This window comes from Sciurus carolinensis, chromosome 9 (genome assembly GCF_902686445.1).
Source record: "Sciurus carolinensis chromosome 9, mSciCar1.2, whole genome shotgun sequence".
NCBI classification, from domain to species: Eukaryota; Metazoa; Chordata; class Mammalia; order Rodentia; family Sciuridae; genus Sciurus; species Sciurus carolinensis.
Window position 1 is genome coordinate 129,138,239 of NC_062221.1, and position 19,852 is coordinate 129,158,090.

Genomic DNA, 19,852 nt, shown 5'->3' on the forward strand with positions numbered 1-19,852 from the left:
TCAAACATCCCATCCCTCATGTGAAAACCACAACCCAGATGGTTATCACAATTTCCCACATGGAGCTATCTATGTTTTTATGAGTACCTGTATTTTTAAAGCACAGAGGGCTCCCATAAACTTGGTAACTTTAAGGCTTTTGCAAAGGCCAGAGGACTTGACCCAGTACAAGATTCTTAGTAAGGATCCTGGAGGACTTATCTGAGCCTTCTGGAAATGGATGGAAATCATGTGCATTTGGAAATCAACTGCATTTGAATAAGGAACCATGACCAGCTTTTCATAATAGTTGGCAAACCTTGCAAGAAAACCACATGAAGCTTCTACATACAAATAAAATTTACCTGCCACAAGAGGAGATCATGCCAATCAATATGGCCATAAAATCATGTCACAAAAACTGCAAGCAGTAACCCGGCAGATCATAAATAGCATTCATGCACTTCTACAAAGTGAGTGCCAACTTGGAACTGTACTAAGAAAAGCACAGGAGATGGAACAAGAGGGTCCTCAGTGTTCGTGCAGTGTTCTGGAATTGTACAGTGATGCTGCAATCTGCAGAACTGAAGGTTGTCACCTACCTGTTCCTTGCCTTCCACAGAACACCTGACGAAATGCTCAGAAAGATGATTATTTGAAAACAAAACTCACTCTGCTTTATCCTTGCTTGTTTCCAATCAAAAATCAAATGCTTCCAGAAAAAGGTTCACACTGATTTAGGTAATTATGAAATGCATCTGCCCTCAGCTGAAAAAGTGTGAGCATTCTTCCTAAGGAGAAGTATTCTAAGAGGGCCACGCCAAGAATGGCATTTCCATTTAAAAGTACGTTAATAACACAAATGTGTCATTCTCTGCCCGATCAGTTCTCTCAGTGAAACTAATCAAGACCTGAGTGGCTTGATCTTTATCAGATCAAAGGTGTTCAAACTGATTCTGTTTCTGTACTAAGCTGCCATCAAGACTGAGGGCACGTGCCATGTTCCCCAGGTCTCAGGCCCCCTTCCACATCTCTGGCCCCTCATGATGGCTCTAGGGAGGAGAGTCACTCACCTGGACAACGCACAGGATCTGGGAGATGACCAACACAGATCCTTCCCTTCCTGCTCTTTGAGGGATCTTCCCAGCCCACAAGGAACCTGAGGTCTGACTTGCTCTAGATCACACAGCAGGAACCCCCAGAGATCCTGTGCCATGGGAGGAAGCCCACCACTGGCCAGAGTTAGGTCTGCATAGGAAGTAAGCCCTTCTTACTCTATAGTCAAGGGATATTCTAGAAATATCCTCCAAATCACAGGCTCCAATCCCATGCTACCAGTAGTAAAGCTGATCTCTGGTTTCCATCTGCTGCCTTCACTGTGTCGCTCAACTGATCCAGAACTTGGGCAGGAAAGAGTTTCTCAAATTCCAACAAGCTCAGTTTTCCCCATAGTCTCAATTTCAAGTGGGTTGACAACACTTAAAATACTGTGCTTAACTCATCTGTTACTTTCCAATTTTAGGGCACACTACATGTGCCTACTTGATCAGACAACTCTACTACATATTCATATCTGCAGGCAACCTCACCCAGAAGGGAAGTTCCTGGAAACCAAAGCATAGAACCAATGGCCTAGATCAAGAGAGGATTTCAGAAACAATATTTTTCTGTGGATTAATGTCCAATCACAGGCTAAGGGCAGGGTTGCAGGGTGAATTTAAATAGGAATTTGGTTACAGCTCCCAAAGACTATTTCATTCTATAGTCCAAAGTGAATTTTCAGAATAACATATATTAGATTGTGAGCCTTTAGATATACCTGCATCTTAAGTGAATAAACTTCAGAATGAATTCTCAACACTGTAGTAGGCAGCTCAGAGACTCTACCTTGCTGACAGAATAACTTTCCAAGAATCCAAAGCCAATGATCTGGTTCCTGCTTGCAATTTCTATTTGAAAGTCTGATTGGCAAAACCTGCCAATTTTATCATGGTACATCCAACAAAAGTTAATACTTGGGAAAGAAATCTTTTGGGCTCTGAGGCTGAGGGGATGTAAAATAAGAGAAATCTGTATACAAATCTTCTTGACATGATTTTTGTCTGTATCTTGACAATGTTACCAGAAACATAAAGGCTGACCCAGTCTGGTTTCTCATCCAGAAGGTTTCCTTGTGTTTCCACATTCCAAGATAGCCTCGGGTTGAACCAAACTTCCACTATCTCTGGGGCAACACAAGTGGGCCTCAGCTCCTCCCCCATCACATATAGCATGAAAGTGGCTAAGCTTTCTTTTGTTTCTGGAACTCTGGTTTCTGAGGCACCCCATGCTAAATGTCCAGGTGGCAATATAAGCAAATCATCTCTGGGAAGAATTAATTGATAAGCAATGATAATACATGTTCAAAAGCTGCTCAATTGGTGAACAAGTATATATCTGAATCTCTGTTTTCAATCCTCTGGGATTGTAAGTGGAGTTGCTGGGTCATATGGCAATTCTCTCTGAAACTTGCAGGAATCACCAAACTACTCTGCACAGTAGCTGCACTATTTTACATTCTCCCCAGCAAGGGAGAAGGGTTCTAGTTTTTCCACATTCTCATCAACACTTGTTATTTTCCACTTGTTAAAAAAAATTATCATCACCATTCCAGTGGTTAAAAAGGCATCTGACTGTGGTTTGGACCTGCACCTCCCTAATGATCGGTGAGACTATGCATCCTGAACCCACACTCCAGTGAGGCTGTGCATCTTTCCATGTGTTTACTTGGCCTTCTGCATATTTTCTTTGAAGAGATGTCAATTCAAGACCTTTGCTCATTTTTTAATGGTGGTGTTTTTTGTTGTTGCTGAGTTTTATCACCAGTGTTCATAACAGCATTATTGACAGCAGCCAAAAGGTGGAAACGAGCACAATGTCCACTGATCCATGAACAGATGTTTTTTTAAAAAGTGTGTATGATGAATGAAACATCATTCAAGCAAAAAGAATGAATTTCTGACCCATGCCACAACATGAATGAACCAAACAGCATTATGCAAAGTGAAACAAGCCAGACATGAACGACAAATACTGTGCAATATCACTTGTACAAGATATCTAGAACAAGCAAATTCACAGAATGTAGAATGGAAGTTACCAACATCTGGGTGAGAGTTAGCAGGTGGGAATGAAAATGAGCAGATATTATGGTTTGGATATGAAATTTCTCCCTAAAAGCTATGTGTTTGAAAGTATGGTTCAGAGGTGGCACTTTTAGACAGTCATTGGATCATGAGGGCTCTGACCTCATCAGGGATTAATCCACCAAGTGGGTTAGTCCACTGATAGCTGGATGAACTACCTGGAGGTAGGATGTACCTGGAGGAAGTAGGTCACTGGAGTTGTGCCCTGGAAGGGTTTACCTTCTTCCCAGCCCCTCCCTGCTCCTCTTTCTTTCTTCCTGGCTGCCATAAGCTGACAGCTTTCCTCCACCATGCCCTCCCACCATGATGTTTTGCCTTGTCTCAGACCCAGAGCAATGGACTTGGCCAATCATGAACTGAACCCTCTGAAACTGTGAACCAAAATAAATCGTTCCTCCTCTAAGTTTTTCTTGTCAGAGGCAATTTGGACACAATGACAAATTATTGACTAACATAGTCACTATTGCTTAATGAGTACAGTTTCTGCTTAAGATGATGAAAAAGTTCTAGAAATAGACCATGGTGATAGTTGCACAATTGTTCACTTAAGAAGGGTTAGAATGGTGTGCTTCATGTTAAGTGCATGTTAACACACACACACACACACACACACACACACATCAGTTCAATTTCATTTATTTTATATTTGGAAATATAATTAGTTGAAAAAAAATACCCATCATATTAGGGGAAAAAATGGCTTTGGTCAATGATGGTTGAGTTGGGAGGTTTCAGAAACAAGTGGGAGCCAGGAAATGGCATTGAGGTTATTAGTATTAGGAACTCAGCACATTCCAGCTGTACACAGACCAGCTAGCAACAGTGGGTGACTTCACACTAACTTTCAGAGTCTCATCAGATGTAGAATTGAAAATCAGGGGAACAAGATGGAAGGGATACAAGGAGACCTGGGTGAAATGCTTGCAGCAGGAATTGTTAAAGGCAGGGCTCAGAGAGGGTCTGCGGCCTGCACCTTGGCCTCTAGTTGAGGTCTGCCCAGGGTCTGGGGTCAGTCTAGACACGACCCATGAAAGCACACTACTCTCCAAGCTCTTCTGTGTTTTTCCAATATTTTCAGGACAGAATTTTAAAAGTAACAATTGCTCCTGATAACACAAAGGAAGCAAAAGGATGCAATTAAGTGCAGGAAAACAGCCCTGAGACTCCCAAACACCAGCTCAGCAAGGGAGGAGGCAAAGAGAAGCCCAGAAGGAAATAAGCTAAACATCAACAGTGGGTCCCACTGGTCACAAGCTATGGGGTGGTTTTGATGCCATCTTTATGTTTGGTCATAAGTGCTAATATTTCTGCAATAAATGTGCCTGATTATTCTAAAATATTATGCATGAAAGAAAAAGAAAAGGCAAGCTCAGAGCTCACCTTCTCTGGAGGGGTCTTTGCTCCTTTCTCCCCCCTGCAGAGTATACCCCTCTCCTCTCACTCTCTTCCTTCCATCTGCCTCATAAGGGTGCAGAGGACAAGTCCAGCTCACATTGGCCAATGTGGACTTGTGCAGGTCAATCACTAATCACAACAGCTCCCTGGGGTGGCTACCATCATCCCCCTCTTACAGGGTGCTAGAGTTTGACTTTGTCCTCCAAAGTTCATATGTAGGAACCTTAATACCCACTGTGGCAGTGCTGGAGGTGAAACCTAACAGGAGGTGAACAGGTTATGAGGGTGGATTAACACACTTCTAACGGGAGTGAGTAAGTTCTCAGGAAATGTGTTCATTCTTACAACAGTGGGTTGTTAGAAAAGTGAATTCAGCATACACGGCTTTCTCTGGCCCCTCTACCATGCTGTGAAGCAGGAAGAAGGCCCTCAGCAAAAGCATACACAGCACCATGCCCTTCCATATCCAATAAAAAGCCAAACAAACTTCTGTTCTTTATAAATTACCTGGTCTATGGTATTCTGTTACAACAACAGAAAACTGACTGAGACACAAGAAAGAACTGCAGCCCTTAAAAGCAACAGCAACTTGCCCATAGGCACCTGTGACAGAGCTGGTTTCAAATTCACAGTGAATCCTGAACCCACACTCCAGGCTCTGACACTCTGCCCCTCCTGTATATATTTCTGCTGTTGTCACCACCCTACTCTATCACCACACACTGACCTTCCTGTCACCTCCAACACACTGTGAGTCCAGGCTGCAACCTATCAATCTCTTCCTGAAATATCCACCCCATGGCCAATTCTCTAGTGTGCCCACTGAACTGAGTTGCTGTTGGATGCCGGATCCCAGACCAAGTGAATGCTGAAAACGATCTGTGCACACATGTACAGCTCCATTTCTATTCCCATAGGCTGTCAAACAGTCACTTGAGCAAAGCATGGCCCATTTTACAGCTCTCCCACACGACTCAGGTGCCAAGTGGTCCATCACACTTCTCTTTGGGGAACCTGGACTCCCTGGAGAAGTCATGGTAGAGTACCCCAAGGTGTATTTCTGGGCTCCACAGCTAAGGTGAAGAGAGATGAGAAAGTTTATGAAGAAGCCATTAAAAAGTAGCATACAATAGGCAAAATGTAGACTCCGGACCATAGGATTTCCACTGCATCACATTCTAGAAAAGGCAAAACTATGAACACAGTTGAAAGATCAGTGGCTGCCACTGGTTAGTGGAGAAGGAGGGAAGAATAGGTGGGACACAGAGGACTTTTAGAGCAGAGAAATTATTCTGCATTCTCTTGTAATGGTGGACACACTCCATTTTACATCTATCAAACCCACAGAAATATACAACACAAGAGTAAACCCCATAGGGCTGCCATTGTGGCTCAGTGGTAGAGCACTTGCCTAGCATGTGTGAGGCACTGGGTTCGATCCTCAGCACCACATATTAATTAATTAATTAATAATTGATTAATTAATTAAAGGTATTGTGTCGTCTACAACTTAAAAAAAAAAAAAGTGAACCCTACCAGGTGCGGTGGTACATACCTATAATCCCAGGTTTGGGAGGCAGGAGGATCGTGAGTTCAAAGCCAGCCTCAGCAACTTAGTGAGGCCTTAAGCAACTCAGTGAGACCCTGACTCTAATAAAATATAAAAAGGGGCTGGGGATGTGGTTTAGTGGTTAAGCACCCCAGTACCAGAAAAAAAGAGTGAACCCCCATTGTGAACTACGGCGGCTAGATGATAATTATGTATCAATGTAGGTTCATCAATTGCAAAAAACAAAAAGGTACCACCCTTGTTGAGAACGTTGAGAACGGGGAGCCTGGGGTGCTTGATCCTGGGCACTCAGAGATCCAGGGTACTCCATTTTGCTTTGAAACTAAAACTGCTCCCAGAAAAACAGAAAGTAGCCAGGTGCGATGGTGCATACCTATAATCCCAGAGGCTTAGGAGGCTGAGGCAGGAGGATCATAAATTCAAAGCCAGCCTCAGCAACTTAACGAGACCCTGTCTCTAAATAAAAATATAAAAAGGCTGGGGATGTAGCTCAGGACTTAAGCCAGAAAAAGAAAAGAAAGTAGTACTACAGGCGCATCAACAGGTGAATGAGAAAACGTATCCAGATAATGATGTCAAAACCAGGGTGTCCACCTGCTGTGGATAATGAAGGCGAGACTCCCAGATGTAAAGGCAGAAACTAGAGAAAACTGTCTTTGAAAACAGTTAAATCCTACAATGGTTTAGTAGAACAGGTGGCAGAAATCGGTGACCATGATAATACCAAGAACAACATAGCAGGTGACACCTGGGGGGGGGGGTAATTATAGGTCAGGAACTTGAGAAATATTTCAATCTTAACTACTTTATCAGGAAAGTGTTTCATTTTGTAAATACAAAAGCCAAAGCATAGAGAATTTAAGTGATTTGCCCAAGGCCACATAGCTAGTAAAGAGCGGAGCTAAGGTTTTTATTCTCGGTGTGCTCTTAGGCAACTCCTCTGCCCCCACCTTTCAGACAGATGATTCAAGCCTATCTCAGAATTCTAAGATTCCATCTACAGAGCTCCTGACTGACATTCCCAGGAGCAAAGGACCAACTGCCCAACTAGAAAATGTAATATCCATGATGGAGACAAAATTGTTGGCTTATTTTGGCTTCCCAACAACAAAGTGAATTTCTAAGTCATTTCTTTGATCCAATCATCTATTTAAGGAAGATTCCAGGGAAGTTCCCACCAACGGGGGCCCCACGGTATAAGAAAATGGGAAATGCTTATCCAGTAACTACACATGTAAAAGTTCCACCAAGGTAAACAAAGAACCCACCAATGTGATGGTAATTAAATAAAGAGTGGAAGTCTCTTTTTACAATTCAATACTATTAGAGAAAAATCATGGAAGGATACCTTTTTCATGTTTTTATTGGTGCATTTTACTTATGCACAGTATAGAGTTCATTTTGACATATTCATAAGCAAGAAATATAATGTGCTCCCTTTCAGTCACTAATACTTCCACCCCACTCTCTGTTCCCCTTCCTCTTTTCTACTCATCTTCCTTCTATTTGTTGTTTTTCCAACCGGTGCTTTACAGATATACGTAAAGGCGGAACTCACTGTGGTCTACTCACATTTGTACTTTGCAGAATTTAGTCCATTTTATTCCCCAGTTCCTCTCTTTCCCCATCCCCCTCTCCCCCTTGATCCCCTTCCCGGGCTCCACCAATCTCCTGATGGAAGGATACATGTTAAGAGTGTGATTTTAATATTTACTCAGAAGAAACTTCATCTAAAATAATAATAATACAAACATTCATCTTGTATCTGTGGAAACATCGATACATTTTTACCTTTTAAGTCATAAAGATGGAAAGAAACCAGGAGCCCACCGGTTGCAGGTATGCATGGAGGGAACATTAAAAACCCACACTTTCCAATATTCCTCCATGATATGGTTTATTTCCACATGCAACTGTGAATCAAGGTGATATTAGATTGTAAAATCAGTGGCATACGTTATATTGGCAGTTAAGAGTTTCTTTTAATAGGAGTGAAAGGCGTTCTGTTTAAAATTGAAGAAGTCCACTCCTTTGCAAGTTAACTGCACGTCCCGCACCGCACGCCCTGCCGAGGACCTCTGCCCACTTGTCACACAGCACCCTCCTGAAGCACCACTGTGTCGTGAATATAAAACCCTGAGTTCAGCGATTCCCCCATCCCCCTCCCACCGGGTAAGTTTCCCACCTGTTAATGGCATGACTACACCATTTCCTATTGTCATGATTCTGTACCACTTTTCTTATGGGAAAAATCAATACTTCATTTGCCAGAAAGGCCTGGCTCTCTCCTGCCTTTCTTCAGTGCCAGCTGATCTGGGGGAGAGCACTGACTGAAGTCAAGGAGCTGTTCCGGCTGTTAGGTGAGAATTACCTATAACCAGAGTGAAAGGCGGCTGAGATTTCCAAAGGAACTTCCTACCTCTCTGCCTACCAAACCAAAAGCATGGCAAGGGAACCAAACAGCCTTACCAGTCTTCAGTCCACACCATGAGACTCCAGAGAATTCACAAGGAGGCATAAGATGGAAAGAAGTCCTCTGCCATGAAAATGCTCTAAAGCTGGGGCAAGTCCTTGGCATCCCGGGAGATTCCCCTTTCCCTGCAGATGTGCCTGATAACGCACTTCCCAGCAGGTGCCACTCGCAGAGTACTGCAGATGCTAGATGAAAGGCCACGGTGAGATGCAACATGCTAGTTACTGTGCTGGTCCAGAGGCGTCCCTCTACGTCCTTCCCAGTGGTGATTAAAATGATTGCCCTCCATCCCTTCCCTACCTTCCAGTGATGTGAGGCTTAATTAATATGCACTTGGGGTTTTAAGATCCCTAGATGAAAAGGGGACCAGATGTGAAAGTTATTATTATTTTGTTCAAAGTATACTGGTCTGCTGACATCTGTGGACAAGTTTACCACACACCACTTAAAACGAGCTAACAGGGTCAATGCCAAAAAATTCAGGTTTGAGTTTTTAAAGTCTCAGAGATCCACCACATGTGCTCTGGCCATGATTTAACATGTGGCTCCGTCAGAACTAAAGCTCTCACCGAGCACCAACCAGCAGCCCACACCAAAGAGGAGCATGGAATCTGATCACAGGCGAAGCAGGTGCTCCAAGAGGCAGAAGAGCTAAGCGCAGGGAGGAGGGATTTTCCATTTGGAAAGTAATGAAGCATCGGGCTACAGAGAACCCTAAATTATCTTGGAGCATTTTTCAGCCACCCTTGAACTTGTTAGAGAATGCTTTTCCCACCAACTATGAAGAAAGAGATTTGTGCCTAGAGAAGCTGAAAAGACTTATTAATAAAGACCCAAGAGCAACAGTGGGAACCAGGCTGTGTGCATAATAAGTGTTCAATCAATGCTCAGACACAAGGACTCCAGGGAGCACAGGTCCAGATGAGGAGGCCGCGAGGCCTGCCCTCAGCACAGGATCTCCTGGAGAGCCTGTTAAAACCTCAATCGGGTCCCATCCTAACCTCAGCCCTGCGAGGGCTTCCACGACACCAGGATTGTTGCTGACCACACTGTTATCCACAGCTCCTTGACCTTCCCCTTTGCTCTTTCCACCCAAGAGCCAGTGAGCTCCATGGCGATGCTCCCAGTAGGCCAGGCCCGTCCTCTGCCCTCCGTTAACAGAAGGGCTTGTTCTCCCAACCACTTGCCGTCTTTGCTACAAGGTCACCCATGCTGGGGCCTCCCGCAGCCCAACACTTCCTGTTTCTTGCGGTAACGATCCCCTTCCAGCCTGGAGCAGGTGAAGCTACTTGCTTACTCTGGACCATCTGCCATATTGGCAGTTACACCAGGACAGGGCAGGGATTCTTCTTGGTCTTGCTCACTCTTTATCCCCCACTATCTGGAACTGTGTGTTGCACAAGTGAAGCACTCAATAAATACCGGTGAAGAATATGGATGATGACGTCAAAAAGAAAAAGATAACCCTCAGGGGAAAAAAAAAAAAAACACACAAATATAAACTTCCAGAAAATTCTGTGTGATTCCTCAGCTCCATGCTCATGTGCCCTGAGCACAAGACCCCTGGCAACTCCTCATGGGAAGGAAAATAAGATCAGGGCAGGATTGGACCATTCGGGGTCCCAGGACACAGTCCTTCAAATAATCTCCCACAAGGCCAGAAAGTCAGACTAACATGGAATCTGCCCAAAAAATCAGTTCACCGAAAAATGCTTTCCTGGTATCAACAGCACAACCAAGACACACAACCAGAAGCAAGGATGCAGGAGCTTGAAATGAATGTGCCCATAGCTACAAAGCCACCAGGGAAAAGCCCAGTTCTCAAGTTCAGAGGCCCTTCTTAACAAGGGACTCTCTCATGTAGCCTCCCAACTGCTGCCACCACAGAGGGAGTGGGGCTATAAGGGACATTGAGAATGACACTTCAAGAGACACTTTACTGAACACCCTGAGGAGCATGCAGGGTTGTGCTCCCCAGCTTTGGATTGTATGTTGTTAATACACCCTATTTTATAGACCAGCTTAAGGTCCATAGCCAAGCTGGGCAGAAAGCATGGGATTCCTGATGTCCCCAGTCCCCCCGTGGACAGCCCCCCCTGCTATCAACATCCCCCACTAGAGTGGACACCTACCTACACTGATGTGTGGTTATCACACTGGCCCCTAATTTTCATTAGAGCTCACTCTTGGATTCGTACATACCTGGGCGTGCACAAGGGTGTGAACACTGATGTGTGACCACCACCCCACAGTATCAAATAGAGGAAGTGCCTCCCTACCCTGATAAGCCTCGACCTCCATCTGTTATCCCTCCCTGCCCCTAGCACCTGACAACAACACTAACGCTTCCTCTACCTGTCTTTTCACAGTTTGGCGGTTCTTTTATTTTCAGCACTGAATAACAGCCCACTGTACAAATGAAGGTATCCACTGGCCTACTGAAGGACATCGCCGCTGCCTCCAAGTTTTAGCAATTATGAGTCAAGCTGCTGTAAACACCCATGCAGGTTTTGGTATGGAGCTTTGTATGGGAAAGACACAGAGAGAGAGATGTCAGGAACGACCTTGGTGAGTTAAACACAAAATAGCTTCATACTCCCTAGAAAAGCACCTCTTTCTAAGAACACTTTTGACAAATTAAATTTAGCAAAGAAGTCTGGTTTTAGTATTATACATGAGCGAATCCATCGCTGACACTATGGTTTTTTTCAAGCACTTCAAATGGGTTTGTAAACTCTGAAGCATAAAATATGATCCGATTTCTTTTCTACTAATTAGAATGTGCCTGCAAAACTTGTATCACACTTTGCTTGTTTCCCGACTGGTCCCACTAACCTGTGTGGGCCATGAGAAACTCCATCATGGCTGCCATTTTATCAGGCAGGTACTGAAACAATTGCTGAGTGGCAGACATATTTCAGACATGCAACCAAGTAGTCAACAAAGATCATGACAAATTTTCTTTTTTTTTAAATATTGACAGAACTTTTATTTTATTCATTTATTTATATGTGGTGCTAAGAGTCGAACCCAGTGCTTCACGCATGCTAGGCAAGGGCTCTACCACTGAGACACAACCCCAGCCCCAGACTATGACAAATTTTAAAATGAAGATTCCTACATGCCCCTGGACACAGGTGTAGACATGAATTAGGAAAGTAAGCATTCATTCCACCAACTATACCTCGAAATCAACACACTAATGATTACACGGAAGTCACAAAAATAGTTCTGCTTGCCTAGTATGTGCAAGGCCTTAGGCGTGATCCCCAGGAGTGCAAAGAAAAAAAGTTCCAAAAATGTAGGCATCCCAAGTCAGATAGGCCACCTCTTGGAAACATGGAGCCTACCAGGTCAAAAACAGACTTTAGGCCTCAGGGTCAAACTGCCAAGCCACAACAACTCTCAGGGGAAAGGTGAGAAAACATGATGTCCATCCAAGAGCCCCAACGTGTTTTAAGAAAAGATATACCAAAAGAAGCCACCTCTTAATGATTCCCAAAGTGAAAGGGCATTCATGGTATGAAGACCCTTAACTGCCAAGTGCTTAGCACACAACCCCAGGCAGGCCAACACCTTTAAACATCAGAGCTAAAGGTGCATGGAAGGTTTGTCCTTCACCATGCTATATGTACCACAATCTTAGCACCCCTGGGCATCCCCACCCACCCCCAGTTGTGAGTTAAAAAGAAGACTGCGGAGAAAACCCAGGGGTAAGTACACAGGGTCCCATAAATAGTCTCACTAGCAAGATTTCAGTCTGATTCCAAATGACAGAATAAGGGGCAGGAGATGAAAGTCTAAACACCGATGTGATACCTTCTCGAGAAGAAGGAGACACTGAACACTTGGCCCCTTTTTGTTTTGTTTTATTTTGATTTTTTGCTTTCTTCTAACTATAAGGTCCCAATGAAAGCATTAGACACAGATAATGTATCCAATTGCTGAGAAAAAGCAAGCACCCTCTCCAATGTATCCCTCATCTGACTAGCAACAAAATGGTATTATTTTCCCATTTTATTTAATTTCTCTCCTGCTGAAAATTACTTCCAGATCCTAGGTTTTCTTTAGTTTCCGTTTTCATCCTACATGAAATCCCCTACTCCTGAAGGAAAGAGGAAAAAGAAAAAAGAAAAGAAAACACAATCAGATCATAGCACCGTATTTTAAGTGTAACAGGAAAAATATAAAATCCAGCTGTAGCACCTGGATCTGAAACAAATAAATAAATAACACGTATATAAACACAATGTACTATCATGCAAAGAGCTGAGTCTTGATACAGAATGTCCCTCTCCAGGCCTTGGCTTCTGTGTTGATAGAAACTTCTATGGGTCCCAGGGCCCTGAGGGTGTCAGCTAAGAAAGCGGGATAAGAAAATGGTTTCTCCTGACTTCCTTTTTGCCCCTTGCCTGCTCTCTTTCATATTTCATTAAATAAACACCAACTGGCAAACACTTTGTCTAAACATAAATGACTGAGCTTAATAAATATCCTCTCTCCTCTCATTAAAAAAGAAAAAAAGAAAAAAAAAAAAAAAAGCTTTTTTCACCAGCAGAGAAAAATCGTTGTTCTGAATAGGAACAATTTCTAGCAGAATCAACAGGGACACTGGAACCACCCAGAAAAAAATGCTCAAAACCACCAGCAGAAAACTGAGTGATAAAACTCCCACACTCACATTCACACTATTTATATGATCGTTAAAATTACCCTCCAGAGCTTTTCCCTGAAACGTCTGTTGGGTTGGATCTTTTCAGGACTAAATGGCCCATCACGTATCTGTACAAACTAGATCCTCTAAACACGGAGAAAAACCAAAGCAGAAATAACGTACTGAGAGTTCACACTGGTTGTTTAATCCTGACTCTTCAGTAGGGCTGCTCCTAAATTTGTGAAGCACTTACTTCTCCAGTAACTCCATTGTCAACTGAAACTACCGTAAGTCAAGCTCCTGAACCTCAGACCTGAGCCACCCAGCATGCTTCGACTATCGGTCATCTCCCTTCTAATTTTGTGGCTGAGCTGCGGTCGCTGCCACTGCCCAGCATTGCAAAGAAGATCATGCCGCAAAGGACCACATCAGAAAAGAACCCAATTCCCAGTCCCCAAGTGCAGCTTCTACTGAATGCACATCACCTGTACAACACTGTAAAATTGAAAAATCCTGAATAACCATCACGATTCTGGGACCCTCTGAACGGACAGATGTGCTGGTTGCTCCACTAGACCGGAAGATCAGAAAGGCAGAGTCACAAAGTGCCATGCTGCCAGCTGGGAGGTGGCCAGGGCAGGAGTTAGGAGGGCAGCGCTGGGGTGTCCACCTCATCACCAGCACCTGCCTGTGTCACCTGTCTTCTCTCTGACTCAGTTTCCTCAGCTACAAACTGGAACGGTAGTAGCTCATTGGGTTATTGTGAAGATTAAATAGGTTCCTTTGCATTTATCCCATCTCTAGTTTCTACTCTCGTCTGGCCCCTCTTAACCCTCCGTGGCCTGTAGTTTCTGCACTTGTATATAGTAAGTTCCCTGAGGGAGGGGGAGCTCTGTGGCACCTCTCATCAGAGCTCCCGAGACCTCCAAAGACATACAGCTACCCAAGGAAGGGTTCACTGAAAGAACAAATCAGTGAATTCCCCACTACGCCCCCCAATTGATCTGAAGCAAAGCAACAAAATGTCCCTCTGTTAATCCAGCCTGTTGGGACTTCTGTAAATGCATTAGAAAAATAAATAGCAACAGTTATTACCCCGAGGCTAGATTAAGAAAAGCTCTGAATGGACTCTCTGGCTTCAAGCTCTTCCACATGGTTGGACTCCGTGCTTGGGATGCAGGGAAGCAATTGCAACCAGCTCCTTCCTCCAGCACGTTCCCAAAAGCTACAACCACGAAAAGCCACTCCATTGTCAAGCTCTCGCTATTCCATCCAGGAAGTTTTCTGCCGCCCCACCTCCTCCCTGTCTGGGTGCTGTTCTTCATTATCTCACTTCCTTTTTTCATCAAAGCCTTCCATCCTCATTACCCAGATCGATGCTGTTTGAACAGCAGAGGATCCCATGGAGAAGGGCACCTACTGCTCTCTTGAATCCCTGAGAACATCAGGTGGAGCCTGGAGCAAAACCACTCCGGGCCTCTGGAATTTCCCCCCTTCCCCAAGTTCTGAAAGTAATGATCTACAGTCCATCACTCCCTACACCACCCCCCACGCAGTTCATTCCCACTCCCATAAGAAAACCAAACTCTGCAGAGCATCAATTAGAAGCAGAGAGGAAAGGCCGTGTTTTGAGCAGGCTGGCTTCTTCCCAAGCTAAACACACTTATGTAAATCTGACTCCATGACTGCCCAGTCTGCATACGTACCAGGGCGCCCAGCTTTTCCGGAGTTAAGCTTTTGTTTACCCACTGTCAAGTGGGTATTTCCCAGGCAGCCTCTCCTCCTCCCGTGGAGACTGGCTGCAACCACCCTACCCCCCACCCGGGCAACCAAATGTGACATCAAAGGAGCCCCCGGAATGGCCATCTGTCCCTGCCACGCCAATGTTTATGCAATGTGGGCAGCAGAGGAAGAGGCCAGGGAAAGACCCAAGGGTGTCCTGCAGCATCAAACCCAAAGCACCAACGTCCCACACTGAGGGTGCTACAGAGCAAGAAGGCCAGAGTCCTCAGTCGAGCTGGAGGGTCTCCTGCTTTGTAAAAGAAGAATGAAGACTATTTAACATTCCTGAAGTACCAGTCTGATACACTGCACCTGTAGATGAGCATCTAGACATAAAGTACAATCCCTGATTTTACAGGTTTTCAGATATTACCTACCCATCCCTAAAAGTTAACACCTGAACATGGTATTTTGGCAATAACAACTTTAATAAATTCATGAAGTGCTAAGAGGAACTGAGCAACATAGAAAAGGTATAGATCAGAAGTGACCTCACCACAGGAATCTTTGAATTCTAGAGTTAATGTGAACATCAGATAACTCCACCTAATCCCCTCTGTTCATATCAAGAACTAAAGGCCAACAAGCATGGATTTAGAAGTCATATAAAATGCAATTCAAACTCAGAGACAGCTAGCAAATACAGAAATGCAAATTAAAAGTACACTGAGATTTCGTCTCACTCCAGTCAAAATGGCAATTATCAAGAACACAAGTAACAATAAATGTCAGAAAGGATGTGAGGGGAGAAGGTACTCTCATGCATTGCTGGTGGGACTGCAAGTTGGTGCAAGCACTGTGGAAAGCAGTATGGAGATTCCTCAGAAAACTTGGAATGGAACCACCATTTGACCCAATTATCCCACTCCTCAGTTTATACCCAAAGGTCTTAAAATCAGCATACTGTAGTAACTTGGCCACATCAGTGTTTATAGCAGCTCAATTCACAATAGCTAAGCTATGGAACCAACCTAGATGCCCTTCAACAGATGAATGGATAAAGAAAATGTGGTACCTATACATAATGGGATATTACTCAGCCTTAAAGGAGAATGAAATTATGGCATCTGCAGGTAAATGGATGGAACTGGAGACTATCATGCTAAGTGAAATAAGCCAATCCCAAAAAATCAAAGGCTGATATGTAGATACCAACACACAATGTGGGGGGGTAGGGAGGAAAGAATAGAAGTATTTTGGATTAGACAAAGGGAATTGAAGGAAAAGGACAGGGATGGGAATAGGAAGAGACAGTAGAGTGAATCAGACATGAGTTTCCTATTTTCATATATGAATACACAACCAGTGTAACTCCACATCATGTACAACTGTAAGAATGGGAAGTTATACTCCATGTATGTATAATACATCAAAATACATTCTACCGTCATGTATAACTAAAAATAACAAATGAAAGGAAGAGGTGGAAGAGGAGAAAAAAACCCAGAGGCAGCAACATGCAGTCTTATTTTACTCAAGTCACTTGGATTCCATCAGCAGAACTTCAAAGAGAGAATCTAGAGAGGTGGGAGGTTTGGTCACATACAATCCACCCTCCATACCCCCATTTCAACCAACTCAGATTGCAGCTATTCAGAAAGTACACAGAAAAAGAAACTGCATCTGTACTGAACACTTCAAGCTTTTGCTTTTGTCATTCTCTAAACTCCTTACATACTCCTTACATACCATTTATGTTGCATTAGGTATTATAAGTCATCTAGAGATGATTTAAAGTATGCTAGAAGATGTACATAGATTATAAACACTGTATCATTTTATAGAAGAGAGTTGAGCATCCATGTATTTTGATAACCAAGGGTGTCCTGGAACCAATCTCCCTCCAGACTGAGGGACACCGTATCATTTCAGAGCGTACTTGTTAGAAAGCCAGGTGAATGACAGGTGCTCTCTTCTTTTGTATCCTCAGTCCCAGGCTAGCCCTCTTTCTATCGCCTCAGCATGGGAAAGACCCGGTGGAGACAATGTCCAAGCAGGCAGGAACAGCAGGACACTGCTGTGGACCGAAGCTCAGCTCTAGCCCCACGAGGGATGTCTTCATTACCTCCTGGGGTGGGAGGATGCTGGACAAGTTCATCTTCATTCACGTGGAACTTGTTCAACCTCGGCCCCAAGTACTGGAAGAGGATCCACATTATTCAGCACATAAATCTGCTTCGATTCCCTCAGGGGTAGATGGCCTAACTCTGGTGCCTGAAGCCAAGGGATGATACATCCAATCTATGATTCAGCTCCAACAGCTGCAGTGCGAAAATACACACAGGCTCACACCAAACTTGGATCACAACTTTCAGGTTTGCTCTCGCCTTTGTTTTTAATTTGGTTCTTTGGCCTTATTATTTGCTTTCCTTCAAAGAACCTGGAAACGACCCTGATATTTCTTCGGGCAGCTCTGACCAGGTTTTAATTGATCCCAAAAGATTCCAAATGCTGGCTGTGTGGTACAGGGCACCCCTGCTGGGGAAGGGGAGCTATGGAAGACAATGTCTGACAGATAACACTGGTTCTGAGGGTAACAAGGACAGTGGGCTGGAACAGAGCAGGAAGGTAGCGAGGACGGGGTGCACTTGAGATGACCTTGAGGAGAAATAAAATCTCCATCAGCAGAAAGCTGGTGGGAAGCTGCTCCAGGGGGCAACCCAGAAGGACACCTGCCCGGTGACAGGACCCAGGGAGGGTGAATCCACAAGGCTGTCCAGCCACGTACTGAGCAAACACTTAGCCGCAGTCCAAGGCAGACCTGGAGTCCATGCTGAGGCAAATTTAAAGAGGAGGACCAGCAGCCCTCTGGAGGAATATGCTGGACACACTGGTCACGTGAACAGGCTTTCTGGGTTCAGCTCTCAGCTGCCCCTATCCCCACTTCCCAATTTGGTTGCTCTGGACAAGTCACCTAAGCCAGGTGAAAAGTCATGTTTACCTGGCCTATTAGGAAGTGTTTCCAGAGAAAACCAGTTGGGATGTAGGTAGGTGAGACACTGGAGGGAAGGAAGTCACAGGGACTCTCTGGAGATAGGACAAGCAAAACCTCAGAGCCCTCCTGGAATACGTGCATCCTCCTCATGGCTGACCCTTACTAAGGACGCCCTGGGGGTACAGGGATTCCCAGCAACTTGGTCAAAGGTGATGCAACTCCTGAGGGCAGTGCTCTGACAAAGAGAAGTGGGGGTGACAGCACTTGGGGTGGGCAAATGTGCAAGAAAGGTAAAGGGGATGCCAGAGACAGGGACAGGACATGGGCGGCATGTGCTACCAAGGGTTAATTCTTGTTGTTCGTATTATTATTCCTGCCTCTCCAAAAGAGCACATAACCCAATTATGATCATACAGTGTGATATGAACCAGGGAGACAGCCCTCTACCAGCCACCGTGCGCATTCAGAGAGGAGTGGCCGGGGCTGGGCTCTGGATTCTGGCAGGCAGGAGGAACAGGCAAGACTGGAGGAACAAGTTGCAGCAGGATCCCACAGCAGGGCCTGGAATGCTGGGTGGGAAAGCGCAGAAGCTGCAGGGTCAGGCCTCTGGCTCCTATTTTGTACAAAGTCTGGGCCAACCAGCATTTTACCAAAACCTGGTTAATGTTAAATAATGCATCAGTAATGCACCATTAATAAGGTTGGGTGGGTATGCTCATAGGAGGAAGGCACAGTTGAAAAGAATAGCAACTTCATAGATCTTGAAGTCCCTATGGGCCTAAATCATTGTCCCCCTGTGAAGCAAATGAGAACATGGGTGATGTCACTATCCCCACTCACAGAAAGGAAAGTTGAGTAAGCACAGCCCTTTTTGCTAGACTTTGGAGGAAGTAGAGAAGATGTCTTCACAGTATCTTTCTCCTTGGAGTGACTGCAGAAATGCGTGTTTACCCCTTGGTCCTTTCTGCAGAAAACCCCCAGCTTATTCTGCAGTAGAGATGTCTAGTTTGACCACAGCTTTGAAACTCCCATGAAATATTCCACTTTACCCAAACCCACTTTACAGTGGAGATAAAGGTTCACTCTCTCTCATTAAAAATAACATGATCCCACATGCAAAAGCCCCTAAGCAAGCTCCTTCTGATGCCAAGTTTCCCCCACTGTGTCCAATTCATTCCTTCTTCCTCTTTCCTAGTATCATGGAGACAGGCAAAAGAGAAGTAAGGAAGACAAAGGTAGGAAATTACCCTCTGAAGTCTCTTAAACAATTTCGCCATAGCAACAACCCAGCAAGAATGGGCCCCCAAGCATCAGAAGGTTCCCAGGAAACTAACTTCAAAGTCTCAGACTGCAAGAGACGAGAATCAGCAACTCCTCTTACCACCAAAAGAAGTCACCAATGATGAACTTCCTACTGTCCTGAAATAGGTGGATAATGAAAGACTTTAAGAGGTTCAAGCCTCATTCCCCAGTCTTCTGAAATGCCACACTTACCCCATCCCAAACAGAAGAGGCTTTGTCAAGATCTCCAAAGGTGCCATCTGCAGGGGCTGCTCATGTCGTAGGGGAGGGGCTGGGACTCAGAGTGTGATACTCAGGGACTGACCCTCTTCCTCCTCCTCCTGGCTTTCAGGTCTAGAAAGGTGGACCTCAGTGCACAGTGGTTCTACCTATAAGAGCAGACGTAGGAAGAAAATGGGTTTTCTGCACCTTGAGAAACATGAATGAGATAACAGAAAAGCACCTTGTTTCTTGCAGATACTCAATACTTTAGTACTTAGTATTAAATTGATATTTGAATAAGCAATTAGTGTTTTAATCCTCAGAGGCACTTACCAGGTCCTTGATCCACTGAGGGCTTCATGGAAAGCACTTGGCA

The 19,852-nt window shown here is 44.5% G+C and overlaps 1 protein-coding gene across 5 annotated transcripts in view; it reads right to left on the reverse strand.

Annotated features, from left to right (window-relative positions):
• The window catches only part of Tiam1 (TIAM Rac1 associated GEF 1), a 361,212-nt gene that overhangs the window by 162,177 nt on the left and 179,183 nt on the right, over positions 1–19,852 (reverse strand). For 4 of the 5 annotated variants that reach the window (XM_047563443.1, XM_047563441.1, XM_047563439.1 and 1 more), the window contains one exon: positions 19,468–19,643. The exons of the other annotated variant lie outside the window; for it this stretch is intronic. The gene's annotated coding sequence lies outside the window, so the exon portion shown is untranslated. The remainder of the gene's footprint in view (positions 1–19,467; positions 19,644–19,852) is intronic. 5 annotated transcript variants of the gene reach the window in all.